General features: G+C 40.5%; 1 long non-coding RNA gene across 1 annotated transcript; it reads left to right on the top strand.

Annotated features, from left to right (window-relative positions):
* The first annotated feature begins 64 nt into the window (after positions 1-64).
* LOC138689578 (uncharacterized) lies at positions 65-19,865 on the top strand. Its single transcript, XR_011328469.1, has 5 exons — positions 65-335; positions 12,842-13,355; positions 14,978-15,024; positions 16,484-16,580; positions 18,753-19,865. It is a non-coding gene; the product is annotated as an uncharacterized lncRNA (long non-coding RNA).
* The last annotated feature ends 1,003 nt before the right edge of the window (positions 19,866-20,868 follow it).

Here is a 20,868-nt window from a genome sequence, read left to right as displayed (position 1 = left end):
GCGCTTATGCTCATAAAGCAGAGAGTGACTCATCGCCCATCATTTCCCTTATACAGCTTCTTGCTTCGGGAGGTCGATGCGGCTCCGTCCCATTTACAGGAGATGAAAACAAACACTCCCCCCCCGATAGTATAAAACAGCAAAGCGGCATTTTGTTGGCCTGGCTGGTCGTGCCGGTTGGAGAAACCGTTCGGTAACCGGGAGGTTCCGCGCAGCCCGGCGGCCGCTCCTGCTGGACAGCTCCCGCCGCCGGGGCTCCGCCACCCGGGCACCGGGGCACCGGCACCGGGGCTGACAGGGCTCACCGGCACACCTACCGGAGGACAGACCGCCTGGTAAGTTCTGCCGGAGAAAGCTCAGCTCCTCATTGCAGTGGAGTTGCAGATAAAGCTCCCGTGGCTAAAGTTCCTCCCGTGAGGAACTTCGAAAATTCTGCTAGGGCGCTCTGCTCTGCTCTAGTTTGCAGAAAGGATTCCGCGGAGGTTTGGCTGTAATTCTGAGTCGTCGGTAAATATGCGAGGTCTCAAAAGCAAAGCGAAGAAATTCGATTTGAAGCTGCTTTTCAGGAGTTATTTGAATAATAATCCTTCTTTAAAGAAAAAAAAAAGTGGTGTGTGTTGGTTTTCTTTCTTTTTTTTTAAAGTGTTTTCTCTCATTCCCTATCACAGCACCAGAAGGAGGAACAGGGGAAAAAAAGCCAAAAGCATACAGAAAAGAGAGGAAAAAACGACAATCAAATCTGGTTTGATTATCCTCGAAAGTAGAAAAATAACAAATTAGTTGAAATGGAACTTTTCAACTAAATTTACAGTGTTTCACAGTTCTCATTCACAGTGTTTCTAACAGTTCTGGAGGAGTGTTTTGCATCTGAGGAGGTAAAATATTTTATCTCCATGTAAGAGAAAATACTATGGGTCTGATCCTGATAAACAGTGTGTAAAATATGCTTGCCATCCTGACCAGCAGGAGCAATGCAAGTGGTGTTTTAAGAGTCACAGGTTGTATAGAAAGACATGAAAAATACGCTGAAACTTGGGAAGTTATTTCTTGAGCACTATGTGGTTTATATGAAGTACTGCAAGGCATTTAATTTGTTAGCGATATCCATACTCCACAGCATCTTAAAATAAATCACTGATCTCTCAGCCAGTGGTGATGACAAGGTGACCAGTTCTAGCATACTTGCAGAGGGACCACATAAGTTTGATGTTCAGATGCTAAGAACTCCAAATGCCTCAGTCATTCATCTGTTGATGGTGACCCCAGCACTGCAAAGATTTCTTTGAGTGCCTGTATTAGAGCTTCCTTTGCTTTCCTGAGAACATCTGCAAAAAATAAGCACAGTCCTGTTGAAATTAGGAGCAAGTTTCAGGGTTCATATTTACATCATTTGTCTCTACAACTTAAGAACGTAGACAAGTAAGAGGCTTAGCTGCCCTTGAAACACAGGCAGGTGTCCTCATTTCATTCCTGAAAAAAACCTAGAAGCAAAGAACTCCAAAGCTTCACCATGTTCTGTTTCATTGAACAATGTCACAGTAATGAGGGAAAGGAAGATTCTGCAAATAGATATAGGAGGATATACATCTTATAGGTTATTGATTGAATAATTGATAAGTCCAGCACACAGTAATTACAGTAGAGAAGTCTGGATGTCAGGATTTGTCAGTTATATCTGGAGGGGTTGGAGCAGATGTGAGGGGAGACTATTAAAGTGTGACCCTGGGAAGTGTGGGAACCACTGTAGGAGTCAATAAGTGCCCCATAATCCACTGACAAATACTTGCTATGTTTGTTTGGTTTTTAAATTTCAAAGAGTTTTGCTTAAAGAGTTGTACACCATTTATAAAATCCTCCTCTTGCTTCAGCTTTTTTTTTTTTTTTTAAATAAACTCATTCCTTTGGAAAGCTTGAAAAGGAAGCTTGCTTTCATTCTAATTTGCTTTTCCTCCATTATGTATGAACACTAGGCAGATTTAGCAGGATTGCCCGTGAAGTCAAACCTGCAGCTTTGATATTTTCCCTGGAGAAATATCTTTGTCTTGACAGAAGGAAAAAAAAAAAAAAAAAGAGGTAGAACTACGCAGACTTTTAGACTTTTCAAACAGTTATTAGGAAAGAGGCACAGCCAGTCAAATCAAATTCTGAGCTTGCTAACCTTGGCAGTGTCCCTTTAAATTAACTTTGGAGCCTGGAAACACACAAATAAAACGTTTTAAAGAATTTATCTGAAGAAGAAGCAGCGGCAAAGCTGAGATTTGCTGCACTGCTTGTCTGGTGCAAGGTCTGGAGAGTGAAATCCTGGGGGGCTCAGTGCACCCAGTGCGTGGGGAGGGGGCCTTCCCGGGTGCTCCCTTTGCACCTACCCACATCCCCTGGCCCAGGGCAAGGAGGGCAGAAGCAGCCTGGCTGGGAAGCTGGGATGACAGCTGGTTTAATTTAAGACATTGGCCAGCAGTAGCAGTGTGTGAAGCACAAACAGGAGGCCCATTTCACTGCGCTGGCTGAGGTGGGGTCCCCTCTGGCACGTTGACTGGGCAGACTGGTGCGATGCTGCAGCTCAGCCGGCCGCACGTTCCCTCTCAGCTCCTAAGGCATCCGTCCGGCAGCCCAGAAAATTGCTACCGATGTCAGGGAAAGTTGCCTTCGCACTGGAAAGGATGAGGAGCGTGTACAGGAGGGGCCTGTCCCCTCGGGTGGGGGCTGCCTGGGAGGAGCTGTCAGCAAGGAGATGGAGAACGCCTCTGCCACCCCCCCAGCAAACACCGCGTCCTGGAAAAGCGAGGGAAGGCTCCAAGGTGCTCCAGATCACCACTCATCCCCTCCTTTTGCAGGGTATCATTTCACTTGGGGATTTAATCCACATCAACATGCTCCTAAAACAGAAATCATGCTTTGTTCTCTGGCTGTCCCTAGGATTTTAGCTCCTCTAACTCACCCACCTAACTAGGCACCCTGTAAAGTTCATGATGGCATATTAGCACTTCCAGAATATTTTAAAAAGTCAGTTCAATATAACTTAAATTCATCTAAATTCATCTTTCATGTTTTCATGCAGAAAAAGAAAAGGACAATTTTTTCCTAATTTGTTTTTTAATTTTAATCTTGGGTATGAAAACACATGTTTCCTGTTCACTTACAGATTTTCCTTTGGCTTAAAAAAAACCACCAGCAACCAGAGGGCAAGGGCTGTGCTGATGAGTCTTAGGAAGGTGGGTGGAAGGAGGAGGAAAAAAAAAAAAAAAAAAAAGAAAAAAAGAGATCTGGTGTGTCTTTTGTACTGCTGCCTATAATACTACAGCCAGGCATGCTCATTGTACAGCCAAACAGCAAAATAGTAGCATTGTTAAGCTAGATCGCTGAATTTCATTAGGCTGGTTTTTTTTTTCTTTTCTTTTACACAGAGGCAAACCCATGTTTTTACAGAAGATGGAAAAGCAGGCTTGTAGAACTATTTTTTCAACATTTTTTGTAGAAGCACAGAACAGCTTCTACAAGAGGGAGATGCTGCTATAACTCTGCCAAACTAGATGCAGCTGCTGTAAGTTTATTTTTTCCTTCATATTATTTTTGTTAATTAACATTGAATCTTTCAGATAACAACTAGCATTCCTGGCATCTGTCTTGCAACCCAGAAAATCTTTAGGGGTTGGGGGGTGGGAAAAAAGGGCAAATTATTAGGACCATGGAAGTCAATCAAAAGAGAAATACAATATCCCACAAGACTCACCTGCTTCATAGTTTTATTCTAAACTCTAAATTCAGATCAATTTCTTCAAACTACTCCTGTCCTTTTCCAAACCAAGCCTGAATTCACTGAAAAGCAAAAGTCTTACAGTAAGAGACCCATCCAGCTTGGAGTTTTATAGCCAAATCAAGGAAAAAGAGTTTCACCTGGTTTTGCCTCAAAAAAATCAGGTGATGTTCATCTATTTCAGATAGCTGTAACTTTGGGAGTTAGCTTTCCTTTAAACTTTGGGGATTTAAGTGGTTAAAACCCATGTTCATCAGTACCTAGCAGAATATTCTAATGAATGCCATTTCTCTCTCAACATCAAGTTTTAGATAGCTCTCAATATAGCCTTAAAGAAAGACAAACCAAACCAAGCTTAAAATTTCAATATTTCAAATTCATTTTGTTGCATTTTCTTCCAGTTAATGCTGCCAAACAGTGAATCTAATTAACTGGACACAGGAGGGCCTTCATGAATGGAATGTAACATAACCATACAAAGTAATCTCGTTACATTGTAACAAGAGGTTAAATACCACTTCCTGCTATGTAGTAGCTGTTAAGTATAGTATTGATGAAAAATATGCTAATAACACCTTCTGAAAAGAATAGCTTAGTTCTTGTTAGCTAATCTCTGCAAGCTGTTTGGTAAGCTGCTTTTGTGGTATGGTTATATCACATGCACATCAAGCAAAACTATTCTGGTCCGTCTATCACCGGGTTTTAAACTAAGGGATTGTTTTGGTGGGGGGTTTTTTTGTGTTGTTGTTTTTTTTTTTCCCAAAGGGAAGATTTACATATATATACATATAAATATATACGCGCACAAATAACCAGTGTTTTGATCTGTCCCTCAGCATCCTTCCCCGCGCTGCCCCGGCTCTGCCTTCCTCTAAAGGCTCTGGACGTGGAAGGAGCTGCCAGGCGTGGGCTCCCTGACTGTGTCACGACACAGAACCAAGGGGCAGCTGGAAACGAGGGCCTGGGTTTGGAACCCAGTTTACGCTGAAAATCCTCAAACAGGGCTTTTTACATAGATTTATACAGAGAAATGAGAATCGGGCTTATTCTTTCATGTGTAAATCGACAGAAATCTGGTCATAAATCATTACTATTTGCATCTGGGGGATAATTATTAGTCAAACCTCACAGTTAAACCTGAAATTTTAACTTAAGAACAACGTCAAAAATGTTAACTGTTTTAAATCACAGCAGCTGGAATGGATTTTCACAGTCACTGAACTGATTTGCAGTTGTATTAGTCGATCAGCATCTCTCATTAGGTGTCTATAATGCAGGCAGGGACATCATGCTAAGCCCCTGTGTTTCTTCTGTGCATGGGCCCATCTTTAGCTGGAGAGTAACGTTCTGTTTTCTTTTCTCCCTCTTCATTTCCATAAACAATATGCACAATTCTCTGAGCCATTCAGTCTGCAAATAAAGGCGGAGGGCTAAGTAAATTTGCTTCACACCAATTATTTTTGTGAGGTCACTGAGTTAAGCATTAAAGAATACTGCTGTGGATGAGCACTGGGGAACAGTATGATTTGTGCTATGAACTAGACAAAAGCACTCAGTGCATAGCAGAATACGACATTTATTGGGAAGCTTTGCTCCGTGAGTTAACAGAAGAATAATCCTTTTCTTTTAACAGCTACGAATTACTCATTTTACCACATAACCCAGCTGCACTGTAAGTTACTTTTGCAAGTCACAGCATAGGAAAGAAAGACAGACGTGATTTCAGGAAAAAAAAAAAAAAAAGATTGCTCAGTTCAGTATTAAGCTGTTTTGCTTCTATGCACAGCGTGAGGGCGAGTAGCCAAATTATTGTGTTGTGTTTTTATGCAAATAAAATTACAGAAGGAAAGAACATTTTAAAATAATCAGAAGCCAAGTGAGGAGCCAAGAATCCAGCTGTTGTGGATTTGCATCGCTGTATTGTCACACTTCTCACAGCCGCTTACACCAGCGAGAGGCTGGCCCCACATCTGTTTACTATGTATGGCTGGCTTGTGAGCAGTAAGTAACTGTGACAAAATGCTCTGCACATGGGTAATTGCTGATGATTACATTTCAGACAAAGGACTTACTTAGCCTAGAACGAAACAGCAAGGCAATATTTCCCCGATGGAAGACAAAATTATACAGTGGTTATATTGCTATTAATGGAAGAAGGAGTAAGTCTTCAAGTCACTCTACTCATTTCAGGATGCGAGGTCAGAGTCAGACCCTGATGTTTCAGGGGATTTCAAAAATCAAACTCAAACAGAAAAATGTGATTGTGCCTGAAAAAATTAGAGATCAGCCACAGGCTAGAATCAATGGAAATTTGATCTGGAAAAATCACTGCGGGATCTGATACTTTATCATGCTTCCTGGGAGACAGGACTAAAAAGTAGAACCTCCGCTGGCATTTTTAGTAAGACCAAGTTGCTTTATTTTTGGACACTACTCTTGTTACAGTAGAACGTAAGTGACTATTACATGTATCAATAAAAGGAAGGCAATCAAATTACACGTTTGATTATTTAGTAAAAAATAGCTTTTAAATTATACATCTAAATCCAGATAAAGCACATGGTGTGCCCTTTGAAACCAGATGAAAAGCCGAATGTAACGATGGCTGAATTCTCACTGCCCGGGTCTACTTGTGCCAAGGTGGTAGCCAAATCAGAGATTGCCCCTACCACCCCCATGGGAGATTTCCACCACCCTCCAAGAACCAAAGGAAGGGAAGGCACGAGTCCCCCTGCCCTGGGCCAGGGTGCCGTGGTGTACCCCACAGCGATCCCGCGCCCCGAGACTGTTCCCATCACGCTCCCTATGGAATTGTCCCAGTGAGTGCAGAGCCACGCACCAAAATCAGGCAATGAGCCACCTCCTGTTCAGATTAGGGGGCTTGGAGCTGGCTACAAATCCTCTTCTGTAGCAGCTTTGGGTTTCTTCTGCTCTCTTTTTAACTAGCACCCGCTCAGCACCTTTGGGGTGACAGGCGGGTATGCTGGAACGACGGATCGTAGCAGGGAGTTTCTTATCAGAGGCACAACAGCGTTTGGAGCCATTTGTTGGTTGGGTTGTGGTGGGGTTTTTTTGGCCAGTTACTATATCAAGCTTCCCCAGGTGCTTTAATTAACCATTTGAATGACTTTTCCCTCCTCTTAAATATGCTTCAATTCTGGGTGCTGGGTGACCGTACAGGATGCTCGTTGTACACCTGAGTTGCGCTGAGATTATTATACGGCCAGGCACACAATAGAAATATCACAGTGGACAATACTGTTTGGTTTTATTAAAAGAGCATATCTCCTGTATAAAAACCGGCCTCTTCAAGAGAGTTTTTAATCTTTCACTATTTTAATGCCTTCCTTGTTTTTATTAACAGTAGAAGTGATTACAGTTCTCTCAAAATAGGGACAATGGCACTGGTGTAAGGCCTCGCTGGGTCATCTCTTTGTTCAGTGAGAGTATCACTTAATTACTGTCAAACAGACAAACCTATCCCTCATCCATTTACAGTATTTAAGTTAGTAAGGGCTGAAGCCGATCAATACACATCAGCCTGGTAAAAGATGTCATTTTGTCATTTACAGTAAGAGACAATACAATGAATGCAATATTTGCTCTTTTCTTGAGACGTCTGGGTGTCAACGATAACATCCAAGGTCTTTGCCTTTGTCACAAATATTTGATTGTCTCTTCAGCACCCTCAGTCACTAACAAACACCTCCGACATTTACTGGCTGCTGCCCATTTTCAAAGTGAAAACAATGCCAAGAACCACACGTCCCTCTGCTGCAGAAACTTGTGAAACTCTTTGTTTCATTTTTTTCCCACTGTGCTGAATAACCCTCTTGTCCCATATGTCAGTAAATTGGAGTTCCTTTACACTTTCCAGATCTGTTTGGACCAGGCTAATGTGACTAATGCTGACAAAGGGACCACTGCCTCCAGATATTAAGCATGAGCGCTGCTTGGAAAAAAAAAAAAAAGGAGTTTTGTAAATTGATCAGTGTCTGTTTGGAATTTGGTGCTATTTATTCAATCCCGGGAATGAATGGGGAATTTTCCTTGAGTCATCTTCCTATTCTCTAGTGCTGCAGATTGGAATGAACATGCAGTGCAGGCATGACATTGCTGCTTTTAAGGGGAGCACAGAGAGTGTAAATAGTTCTGAAATGAAAATAGCAAATTCCACAGTTATGACTCCAGTAAAAGTTACTCAGGCATTTAAATAATGGGACTTCCTACTCCCCAGATATCTTCCTTTCTGAAGAATTGTCTCAGGAAGGGATAGCATCAGGGATCATAAATTGTCTTTTGGCTTTTCAACACTTTACAGGCTCCCATGCATCGCCAACAATAGGACTGGGGAATGACTCTTAACAGCTCATTAAGGCTGTTTTTGCCAAATGCAAATAATAAAAAGGCCTCTTAAGAGGCTGTCTCATTTTTATTCAGAAAAGCCTACTACAGAATATAAAAAGATGCCATAAAATGGAAATGCAATAGAAGACCCAGTGCAGTTATCTTTGGTGTCCTTTGAAAGATTTCCAGGCTAACTTCAAATCTCATGGGCATTTCTGGGTGGATTGCTGAATGATTCTGCTCCGCAAATACGATAGTTAATTCAGAAGGGCACTTTAAAAAAAAAAAATCAGATACAGACACTGTGCCGGCAACATACACATTTCTGAGGAGTAAGGCAGCAGAAGTAAATAGGAATGAGATTTTAGTAGACTTGCATCACATTTGCCACAGTATTTTAATATTAGTTCCCAATTCACTTCCCCTGCTTTGGTCTGACTGTAGGTCTGACTCCTTAGTGCTTTTGACCTTCCCACAGACAAAGAAAATACACTTTGGCCATGCATGAAACGCAATTTGGTGTCCCCAGACAGGAAACTCTCTCTCCATTTATATGCTAAGTGTTGGACTAGAATTTCCCAGGTTAGTGGAAGCAAAGGCAGGAACACCACGTCTGAGCGCTTGCTGGATTTTTCATGGCTGTTGCCCCCTCCATCCTCCTGCCTCCCTACCCCTGTGCTCCCGCTTGATCCATATTGCTTGGGAGGCTCACTCCCAGGTAACCCTACGTGGCCTTCAGCATCGCTCGGCCACATACAATCCCAGCGCTCGTGTCTGAGTGTGGGTCCTGGTACCCAAGATGCCTGTGAGAGAAATATATGCTGAGGCCTAAGAGTTTTGCCACTGGCGTTTCTTTTTTTTCCTCCCAAGGAAGACGCAGGATTCTGGCTTGATCAGCCTGTGATGTTATCACCTAATTTTTGGAGGTGTTAATCACCTAAAGCTTTCCTTGATTTTACCAGGGGACTTGAATGCTCAATACTTGTTAAAGTTAGGTCTGCGGGTAGTCTATGGTAACAATCACTAAGATATCTGAAGACTGCACTGGGCACTGTTGGTAGTCTAGTTTGTACAGACAGGCACTTTGGATCCATCTCCCTCTATTGTTAAATCCCAGTCCACATAAGCACCAAAGTCCTTGGACAAAGACATCCACTGATTTCAACTGAATGAGACAATTACTCTAGCTCAGCTTTAGAATAACTCTATGAAAATTAATAGAACAACAATTTATATCAGCTGATGTACTAGTCCAATTGATTTACACAAGTGACCAATGTTAATGTATTTATAAGAGATTTAGATTTACTTCCTTTCCCTCCCAGAAATATTTTCTTATAATATCGGCTGGGAAAAAAAAATAATTCCAAAATCTGAACATTTGCTTCAATCTGAATTATTTGAATACTGGTAGGTTTTCCTTATCTTTATTATAATAATTGTTATTTATTATGCAATAACACTAGAAATCCCCCAGTGAGAATCAAGCTGTCATTGTGGGAAATGAGTCTGTTACCAGAATTCCCCAGAAGCTCGCTGAATGTCGCCATGGGGAGCCTGCAGTCTGCAGAATTAGGACTCTTCATAAATTCGCTCTGCTCTCTTAAATCAAGCTTAAGAATTAATATTAAGATTGGACTCAGTAACTTCCCTTGAGTAAGGCTTGAAAAAGAAATGAAACAAAAGAGAAATCCACTGGGTAAGGCTTGCAGAATTTGGCCCAGACATGATCCATCTCTGGGAATTATTCTTCAGTCAGCGCTGGCCCATATTAACACCCAGATCACTTTCCCCAGTACTTACCTTTGTACAGACTGAGCCAGTAGGATCAAATCTCTAAATCTAGGTTAGGTTTTCCTGAAAAAGAAACAGGGAAGGAAAAAAAAATAAATAAAAACTATAAAAAAGGAGAAAAGAAGACTATCTTTGATTTGGGGCTTTCCTCTGTTGTAAAACTCAAGGAAGGATTTCTGGCTGTGTCCCATACAGTTGCTGATGTTACACCACACGCAAGCTTACATTGTGATTTATTGCGGTTTTCACTACCTTGGCCTTTCAGAGTGGAAGGAACGGGCAGACTTGACTTTTTAAAATGCAAATGAACCAGAACCTTGAGGGGCCTTGGAATATTTTTCTAACTTCCCCAAAGCCCCTAAAAATGTGTCTCTAGCATTGTGTTATGATGGGAACCCCCCAAGAAGCAGCATAATGAAAAACGGTGCTGAGTTCTTAAGCGCAGGAATCCAACCCATCTCCCCGCTCTTGAGAAGCGCGCCGCCTGGGAAGTTAACTTCTCCTGAGTCTGCTCTCCATGTTCCCTGCCCTCCCACATTTAAAGATTGCATTGATTTGATAGTGGTTCATTGGCGCTATGCCCTCTAAGGAAAAAGACAGTAGGGTTAAATTGTGAATAGCCCTCAGTTTTGAAAAACTGCTGAGCTCCACCATATGGACTGCTATATGGCAAGGAATATGCTTTATTGGCATTGCTTGGAGGTTTACAAGCAATCTTCTTGAAGTTTTAATGGTTGCTTGGGTGATTTATCCCATCTTGAGAGTCAGTGCTGTTAGGAGGCACCCAATTCTTGAGCTCTTGCTTTCCTTTATTATGAAAACCTTTAATCTTTCCTACATGTACCATAAATAACCTCATTATGGCCACACAGAGAAAATGTAACAGTTCCCATGTAAGTTTTGACTTTTTACTTAACACTTTTATGAGCTACTTTAACTTCACAAGGGGGATGCTTAATATACAGCAGCAGAAATTTGGGGGGTGAGGAGTAAGACCAAGAATGAAAGTGTCATATACAATTTTGTGTCTCTGCAGCCATTAAGTCCAGTGTCATTTTTCAGCCAGGACTGCTGGCATGAAGACAGGCACTCTTTGCTTCCTTGAAATTCTCAAGGACATCTCGTGGTGCTTCTTCCAGTGACTGCTTCAGAGCAGTTGGTACCCCAATATCTGGTACCTCAACCTAATATTTCTCTCCCAACACACTACTTCAATCTGTTCTGCACCATAGTGTTTTCATGGAAAGAAAGAAGGGATACCTTTGGATGCTGGGATGGGAAGCATTGATAGAGTTAAACTGAAGACAGAAGTGTTGAGGTTCACAGCAGGAGTAACATTTACTTCAAGTTATTACCTGCATGTGTTTAAGACAAAATCCACAAAACCTGAGGGACATGCAGGAGTAAGGAGAATCATAACCCTTGTAGCTCAGCTATATCACCCTTTAGTATCATCCATCATTTAAGGAAAAATGGGGCATAATGTCCTCAAACACATCAAATACTCCAAACCTCCATGGCTCCATATCAGATCTGTCTTTGTCCAGATCTACCAGGTGTAACTTTCTGCTCTTTGCCTCAGTTTATGTACCTGTAAAAGGCAGATGACAACGTTTACTCCTCTTTGGGAAGCTTTGTGAGATCCATAGAGAGAAAAAGACTGTATTAATGGCCAGCAATAATACTGCTATTTTTTCTTTAGCTTTAGTGATTCTGCCTCAAGGGATTTTCTTTAACAAAACCTCGGCCCAGGCAAAAGAGTTAGCCTTTGGGACTGTGTGGGATGTAGATCACCACACCCATGGGTGGAAAGCACGAGACAAATCTCAGATAAGGAGGGAACAATTAGAGAATTCAGACTGATGTTTCATGCGAAAGGACGTTTAAATTAGCATAAAACAGCAGAGCATATAGCTTGAGACAGAGGGATCTGTAATTGAAGCAAAGCTCTAAGTGCATCTCTTGAGCTAATTGCCATCTCAAAGATTGTAAAAAAAGAGAGAGAAAAAAAAGGACTGGAGGGCAAATTACAACTTTGGAGTAGGGATGGACTAAAGTTAGAGGATGCATGTGAGAGTTATGCAGGGAATTTGCAAAGGGTTGGGCAGTGTTTTATGGAACATTTGCCCTTAAGTTTTAAATATGTCCTTGGCTGTGTAAGGGGGATGGGGAGTGCAGGGTCAGAAATACCTCTCTTTTTGGATAGAGGACATTTGACTTGAAATTCAATAGAAGAAATATATAATGTATACTACTACTAATAGATTAAAATAGACCATCATTTACTTATTCTTATAGCAATCCTTATGCCACATTGTAAAGACTAAAGCCAAGTCCCCAATCCCACATACAACATTACACCTTCACCTGGGAGATTTTCACTGTTGCCCAGAGCACAGACATTGCTCCCAGCCAGACGGACAAGTGGCAAACTGACAAAAATGACATTCCTGTATAACACCTCAGATAATCACAACTGGCTTAATTAGCAGCAGCTCATATCTTTTGGAAATGCATTAGTACAGAAAGTAGAGGGGGATACTTTATCAACAGGCCCAATAAGGTGTCTAGTTAAAACCTAATAATAAACATATATTGCTGAAACTTCCAGTGGTTCAGACTATTAACGCAATCCATTTGCTTTCTGTCCCACTTTCTTATCTTTTCTCACATACAGATTGTAGCAATTTGGAAAAGGAAGCACCTTTTTGCTAGAATTATTTCCTGCACCTAATACAGTTGGAATCTGGGATATTATGAGAGTGCCTATGTGGTCCTGCAGTATGGAATAAACACCTCATATTAAACTAGGATTTTAGCTGTACTTTACAATTGCTATCAAGAAAATGTAGATAACTTTTCACCCTTTGTGATTCTCGGTGAGGTCTATGGATGTAAAAGGGACATGGGATGTCAGTAGTAATCTTATTTTTTCGTCTCATTCAGTGATTCTGGTAAAGGAACTTCCATTAACGAAACATATGCACTGACAAGATAGCAAGCCTGTGTGCATTTAGCAAGCTCGGAAGAGTTTGCTTTGGAAGAAGCATGAGTGTACCAGGTTATGGGAGCCAGCACACAATGCCTTCCAGTGAAGTTCAGAAACTCGGCACAAAAGAACCACGGCTGGGATTGCTTCCTCACCTCAAGTCTGGCTTCTCTGTTTGTCCACAGGGAAGGGAGCAATAACCGATCCTGCAACATGCTGCAGAAAAATGAACTTAATTTGCACTTATGGAGAAATAGTCTCTTTTGGGGAAAAGCAAACCAAAACAAAAAACCCCTGATCTCCATTGCAGGAGTTCATTCAAAGGGCTGCTTTAAACACATCTTCTTACCCTGTCTGTATGCTGCACTGATGGGTGTACTGCGTTGATGAGAGAGATCTAATTCTCCTGGAACATGCTGAACTTCTTACTGTAAATGTCATACCTTGTCTGTGAGGATTTAGTCTTCAGAGGTAATTTGCTGGAATAAAGACAGATTATACGAGTTAGTAGTATATCGTCAGATATTTTCAGATACTATTACTGAAACACAATCAGTTATCAACTTTAACAAGCTGATCCGACTGACAAACATGCTATAATCTTTCCAAAAGTTAATTTTCCCCATTTGGGTCTCATCACCAGGTCCACCTGCGGCGTGTGGTTGAGGCCACACAGTCTCAGAGAATTGTTTACTTTAACTCAGCAGCATATTCCCATAAGTCTGGGGCTATTTCCCAATTTTGAAGATGGTGTGGGGAGGGGATTGGGAGCTGATGATAACGGGATGGAGGAGATTAGGCAGCTAAGCCATCCATTTTAGTTCCAGTGATCAAATTTCACAGTCTTTATCTGAAGCACTGACTAGCTAACTTTTCAAGTGAGGGTAAAAGGAGGGAGTGCAGCTACAACCAATAACTTAATGCATGTTGATCGCCACCACAAAATTGCCATCTACCCAAAGGTGCTTGTGTCTTTGTGCTGGTATGTGTGCTTGAGCTGGAGAGTTTGATCTTACAAATGCTTATTCCTGTTATCTGTAGAATTACTTATAGCAGAAAGCTCTGCTCCCAGTTGTGATTGCAATCACAGTACTCACAGTAAGTATCACAGCAGAGAGATGAGGTTTGTAAAGATCAGCAGAGATACCAGGGACCAGCTTCTGCTCTTAGGCAAACAAAATGCTTAAGGATTGAACAGCAAATGCTGTACTGGACCATTAGGTAGAAATTTCATATCGAGAGGGGAAAAAACCCCCAACAACTCAGGAGAATTAAACGTCAGTGCTGCCCAGACATTTTACAAGGAACTGTAAATGCTTAATACTATGGGTGCCAAATGCTATGAAATACAATTAAATGTTATTAAGCTTTTTTATGGTAAGAGGGAACTTTTTCTTACAAATACTTTTTAACTAGCAGCTTTACTTGTTTATCCTCAAAAAGAAAAATCTTTACATGTTTTATTTAAAACTAAAAATGCAGTGTTATACATATTAACATTCTTTGAAAGCTCCCAAGAGTTTTCCAGACCTCCCATAGGTACCCTGAGGGGAAAATCAGAACCACATATGGGGAAGTGTGGGGGTGAGAAGAGAAAGAAAAGTTAGCTCCACGTGGATTTTAATGCATCTGATCTCAGGAGGCATGGAAAAAAAAACCCACCAAAAAATGTGCATTTTACAAGGTGAACACTGTCTTGATTTGAGATCTTTATATCAGAAGGAGCTCAATTAATCTGATTTCAGTTGACTGATAATACATCTCTACCTTTCAAAACCAGAAGCAACTACCATAGCAACAAAATATAAATATATGTACACAGCAAAACACACCATAACAAAAGATAATTATGTATATTGTTAAAAATGGAAAATACTGTAGTTTAGGTCCCAAAAGCTTCAGAAGTGTTCACAGTGGTATTTCTGTTACAGGAAAGACTTGAGGTCAGTTTAAAAAGAGATGGTGGTTTAACTGTTTTGATCTTTGCTGTTATTTTATTCTAATGATTACATGCTCTATAAACAGAACTAGACAAATCACGTTTCTTGTGAACTGCTGAAGTAATAAACGCGTTATTTAAATTAACCCTGCAGGACTGACTGTATGAAGACGAAATGAAATGAAAAGGTAGAAAGGAAAGGTGAGAATTTGGTAACAAACACACAAAAATTACAAGTCTCTGACTTTGCTGCCATGGGATCGGAAGCTCACGTGTACAGACAGTATTAGAGCTGCTGACTCTTTGAGCTCACAGAAGTAGCACTAATGGCATTTCTCCAAGGATTTGCATGGACTCTGTCATGATGTCTGCCTAGTTGAGACGCTTCCAGTGTTGCCGTTGGTATTTGTAACCTGGAAACCTCTTTTTGTTTGCACATGGAGTAATATATGTGTGTGCTCTGGAGTTCTTTTGGCTAGTTTGACACCAGAAGATAAATAATACAGCACCATATTAAAGTTAAGAGTCAGCTGTCACCCCATAATGAACAAAGATATTCAGAGCGTATTGCAACACACTAAAACTTGATGCAAAACTGCTACAGATAGATAAAATTTAATCAAACTGGCTTCATTCATAAGTGGGTAAAATCAAGACCTTCTATGCATACTTAAATACAGTAAAAGTTTAATTTTCAAATGGGATGATAATAATTAATTTCCATTATTTTGCTGTTTAAAAAAATACAACAGACCAAACTCATGAGAACAGTAACTTAAAATTCCTGCATAGTTTGTTGAAAAGAGATGAAACAATGGTTTGGGCTCCAGGGCTACCTCAGCATTGTAGAAAGGTGGCAGAAGGTGCCTGCCAAACGACCTCCTCCTTCTCCAGGGTCCACGATGCCCATTTACAGACTCTTACCCAACAAAGTGCCAGCAGTGGGCCAGGACACAGTGTGTGACCATTAAATCTGCTACAGGCACCTGCTCACCAGAACATGACTGAGACCTTCCTTACTCTTTTCGCAAAAAGGAATTTCAAGAGCAGGAATGTTTTCTTATCGAGAGCAGCAGCTTTCAGACAGGCAGACTCATGACTGCTGGATCAGATAAAGTAGCTATGGAATTTATATGGTCCCCATTACAGAGTATCTGAATATGATATGTCACAACATCATGCTGACATTGGGAAACATTTTAATCTGCACATTTCGCTCTATAAAGGGTGAAACTGAGTCAAAGAGAGAGCAGCTAAGTTGCTCAAGGTTGCCCAGGAAGTTTCCAGTTGAGGAAGGACTTGAACATGGGCTGTCAGGGTCCTCGGCCAACTTGCTGCCCTCTGCACAGTTCTTCCTGTCTAAACTAATATTTCTGAGGTTTTCGTTAATGATGGTGACTAGTGAGCTGTGTAAACTACATGGAGATGTTATATCTGATGGACAAATTGTTGTCAGAAGTCTATAAGAGGCCCCGACCTTGCCACACGCACCCCTTTCATGCCCCATACAGAACTTACGCTAACTGACTCCTGTGCCATGGTGAGTAAATCACAGGCAGTGAACAAATCATGGATTTTTAACGGCAGCTCATGTAGACTGGTAGCTAGATTATACCTTCTTGCTCAGCTGTCAATACTTGGCTGTTTCTGTTTAATACAGCTGCAAGAGTGAATCATAGACTGGAGCTGCCCTGCGTCACACCGTAAACTGTCCAAATCATCACACTGGGAGGTTCACAGTGTGGGATTTCAAAAGGGTAAGTAGAGTGAGTAAAGACACAAGAGGCCTGTGGTGGGTGGTAAAGGCAGCCATACTGCTTTAGCTGATAAAAAACAATGCACCTAGAAACCAGCTAGCCATTGCCATCACCAGTCTAACCTCTTACCTTCTGTCCTCGCTTAACTCACCCCACACATCGGGGCTAACTTCTACACCATTGCATTTGAATCTTACACGTCTTCTTTGTAAAGAAGTAAACAATAAATCTCTCTCAGGGACTGATGTAGCTCACAGACGCAATCTGACATGCTGATGATGGAGAGACATCCTGACCTAACTGAACTTCCTTGCTTTTGCTCGCAAGAATTAGAAGGTTCCCTTTGCTTTCCTTCGTACATCAGCCCTACCTGCACTGCTGTATCTGTGATTTGTTTTAGATAGGTTTCTACCAGTTCCTTTTACAGGGTGAACCAAGCACTTTTTCTTTTTGGTTATTGCATGACCACAATAACGGCCTACGTTACACTGACGAGCAGTTGAGCCTGAGAAGGGTGAGGAACACTTTGAATTAACCCCAGCGCTTTGTGCTTAGAGAGAGATGTTATCTGTTGCTCAGCAAAAGTAATTTTTTTGCAAGAGGAAGAGATAAGATGATATGAAAAACATTATACATTTATTTCCATTTCTTATATTTGGATGTACAGAGGGGTTTAAAGAGTGTTGTAGAGCACTTTCTTAAGATGTATTATAAAAGACATTTTTATATATTGCTAGTCTAATCAAAGTGTAAGAAACAGACATGCTTAGGCAGCAAATTAGAAGTTGAAAGAGACTTTCAACTAAGTTGAAATATTCTAGCAAAAACATGCTGATAAGTAGTTGCTTGTTTGTGGGCATACTAAGAAAAAGGGGCTATTGGATAAATATACCTGTTGTCTTCTAATAGTCAAAACCATAACTACACAGAGAGTGAGAACACACATAATATGGGTTATATGATCATATGGCTTTTGTAAATCTAGAGATAAACCTGGACCCTACATCTATAATCTTCTGAATTGAGTTTGGAAGCTGACTGTAACCAGCCAGTCAAACATAGGTTTCATAAGCTTTCATAAAAAATTAAAAGATAAACAATCCCAATTTACTCTATCTGTAAATAAACAAGCAAAAAAAGGCTTTTAATTCAACAGGGTTGCTTCTGACACAAAGTCGTATTCAATGTGAAAAAGGGTATCAGAGACCATCATGCCGCTGTTTCAATGCAGCTCATCAGGGTTGGTGGCTTTCGGTAAAAACTATTAAGAAACAATGAAACTAAACCCAAATCTACCTGCTGATACGCAATCCATGAACACATCCTCCATTTCCTCATTTCATCTGCACTTTTATCTACGCTTCCAATGTACTTAGCAAAACTCCATGGGTTGCAAGCTATGTACCAAGCCTGAAGTTGATGCACAGGCTGTTGAGTTACAACTTGAGATCCAAATGATGCATAACAGAAGAAAAACTAAATAACAATAGTTTTGTGGTATTTTTCTCTCAATATCACATGAGAAGACAGAGAAATAGAGTTCAACACAGCGTGTTAAATGGATATAACTATGCTAACTTCAGGGCTACAAACACATGAAGTCCTAGGGAAGCTTAATTGCTAATGCAACAGAAGCAGTTTCTGGTCATCTGAAGTCAGCATGATGTTCTTGGGTTATTACCAATTCAGCAAGGTGCTTAAGCAAGGAAGTTACATGCTTCAAAGAAAGAACTTTAATCTGAAGTCCAAATTTTATAACAGAATATATTGTCCCTTTGAGTCAGAAGATGGCTTGGCACTAGATTTGCTCCAAGAGCACAAGGACAAAAATACAGACTCAAAATAATTGTGAAGAATCCCACAGACTTCAGATCGGGAAGAGATTTCACAGAGGCTTTTACCTGTGCTAATACCAGAAATTCCTTTTCTTCCTGGAGTTCTAGGAATGTGACTATTCAAAATTTCTGTAGATTAAAAATTGTATTTATTTAATGTGGAGAATACACTCCGGGGGCATGTGTGGATACAGACTTTAAAATGTTGTTTTACTATGACAGTTTATGAATTTTGAATATTGAGATTTTAATGCCAATTTAAATTTGAAGTTTTGCCTTTGCAACAATTTGTCTAACTTGACCACAGTGGGTTTTTTTTGTTTTGTTTTGTTTTCAGAAGGAATCAGAAGCAAGAAGCCCCCCCCCTTTTTTTATTTTTAGAAGACAAATATTCTGTTTATGTGATTTAAAAACCCAAAATACCCTCTCTCAAAACTTATGAATTCTCTCTTTGTTCCAGATGATTGTAACACTTCTGAATTAGGCAAACCATTTGGTGTGTGCGTGAGAGACCATAGAATGAATTTTATTACAGCTACAAAACAGATTTTCAGAAGTCGCTTAGTAACTGAGAGCAGATGAAAGGGGAACCAGCTGAGATCTGTGCACTGCAAATTGTTTCCCCATGATTAAACTATTTCATCCTCCGGGCTAACATCTCTGTACTTGTTTGGCAACAAGTGATAATGTTAGTGATAAAAGTCTCTCCTGGATGATCAGGGAGGGATGATAACAGTTATTATTACCTTTTTTTTGTGGTTAGTAAACACTTATTTTACAGATATTTTGCCAAATACAATGAAATATGAGGGATTAAAATAATAATAAAAAAGAGACTAACATTGTCATATTGCAGCATTGCCGAAGCTTGTGACGTGTTGCTAGAGTTTTGCCTTCGGAAGAGTGCCGAGAGCACTCTCTTAAAGAGTACAGTATGTGGCTGTGTTCCAGCTCGGCCAAATTATTTTTGGTTTAGTAATCACTTTTTTGGCTTAATTATCAATAATTAATACAGATTATGGCTACGTATTACTAGTTATCATAAACTAAAATTTACTACTCACAGCAAAACATACAGCTAGCTACTAAACTTATAACTGGCTCCTCTACAGAGTGAAATACTACTTATGCCCCAGGATAAATATAAATAAATAAAATGTGTTGAACAAATGATGTTCATTCCTTTGCTCATCCGTTAAATTTTTTTTACTCATTTTATAGCGTTACATTTTGGACAAAGCATTGCAAACTTATGGGCATAATTTTCAAAGGTGAGTCTAACCCAAAGCTATGCATTTATATTTGTATCAGGTCAATAGCATTCGGTGTCTTTGCAAATCAAGTCACATTTTTGGGTGCTGTAAGCCTGAATTTTGACTAGTAGTTAAAAATATAGTTCGAGCTGATGTTTACAAGCATTCCTGAATAAAGGCTTAATTATCAATTCAAATGCTAGTTTTCAGCCATTAGAATTTACAGTTTTGGCTTAATTTGTGTGTGTGTGTGTGAAAACTTCTGGAAACATTTGAAATCACAAGTGTAAAGAAGTATAGATAAGCCAAAAGAAAATTTTTTGAGCCATTTAAAGGTGGATAGAAATTAAAAAAAAAAAAAAAAAATCACAGGAAACTGATACCAACATACAATCGTTGCTCCAGGAGTCTGAGCAGTTGGACTCCCGAATGCAGCAGCGCTGCCTGAACATAAAGACACCCCGTATTTCAGCATGTGCAAATCTGTGCTAGCGTGTGCGGAGGCACCCAGGAAGCCGCTTCCTAGCTCAGGAAGGTTTATAGGCAGCCTATTCAATCCCAGAACTTTTGCTCCTAAATGGTTTTCAAATACAGTTCATTTTCATGTCATGATCTTTAATGAAAAGTGCCTGCTGAGTGCAGTACAAACCATTTGGTGCCCCAGTGTCAGGGGAGGAAAAGAACAACATTCAGTAAAACTGAAGGTTTTTATTATCACGTCGTAAATGAACAAATGGCATCTGTCAATACAAAGGAACTCATAGGGGGTATAGAAAGGAAGCTTAGTTATTACACTCAGGGTGTGCTGCTGAAGTGACAAACTGGAGTTTTATTAACATGCCAGTTATAGATCTCCTCTTCCTCCCCCACCGCCCCGACCCTTTTCTTTTACCTCCTTCAATTTGGTACATACCAGAACTGCTGTAAAATGAGCTTTGGTCAGACAGTGCTCGCCGTTTAATGCTGGAAGTTGCAATCATCACTATGAGTAATTAAAAAGCGGGGCCCTCGGTATTCAAAATGAAAAGCTGGCCCCAAATTTGGCCCTCCTTTGGGGAACGTCACGACACAGGATCAGGCAGCGAGACTCCCGAAGCACTAATCCCATCATAGTTTTCGTATTTAGGCAATAAACATCTTTCACTGCACTGATAAATGACAAAGGTGTTTATGAGCTCCAGGAAATGTTTATACCAAATG

The sequence above is a fragment of the Haliaeetus albicilla genome, chromosome 2, assembly GCF_947461875.1.
Source record: "Haliaeetus albicilla chromosome 2, bHalAlb1.1, whole genome shotgun sequence".
Taxonomy (NCBI): domain Eukaryota; kingdom Metazoa; phylum Chordata; class Aves; order Accipitriformes; family Accipitridae; genus Haliaeetus; species Haliaeetus albicilla.
The sequence above is the reverse complement of the archived record's forward strand: the minus strand, read 5'-3'. Positions and strand labels throughout refer to the sequence as shown.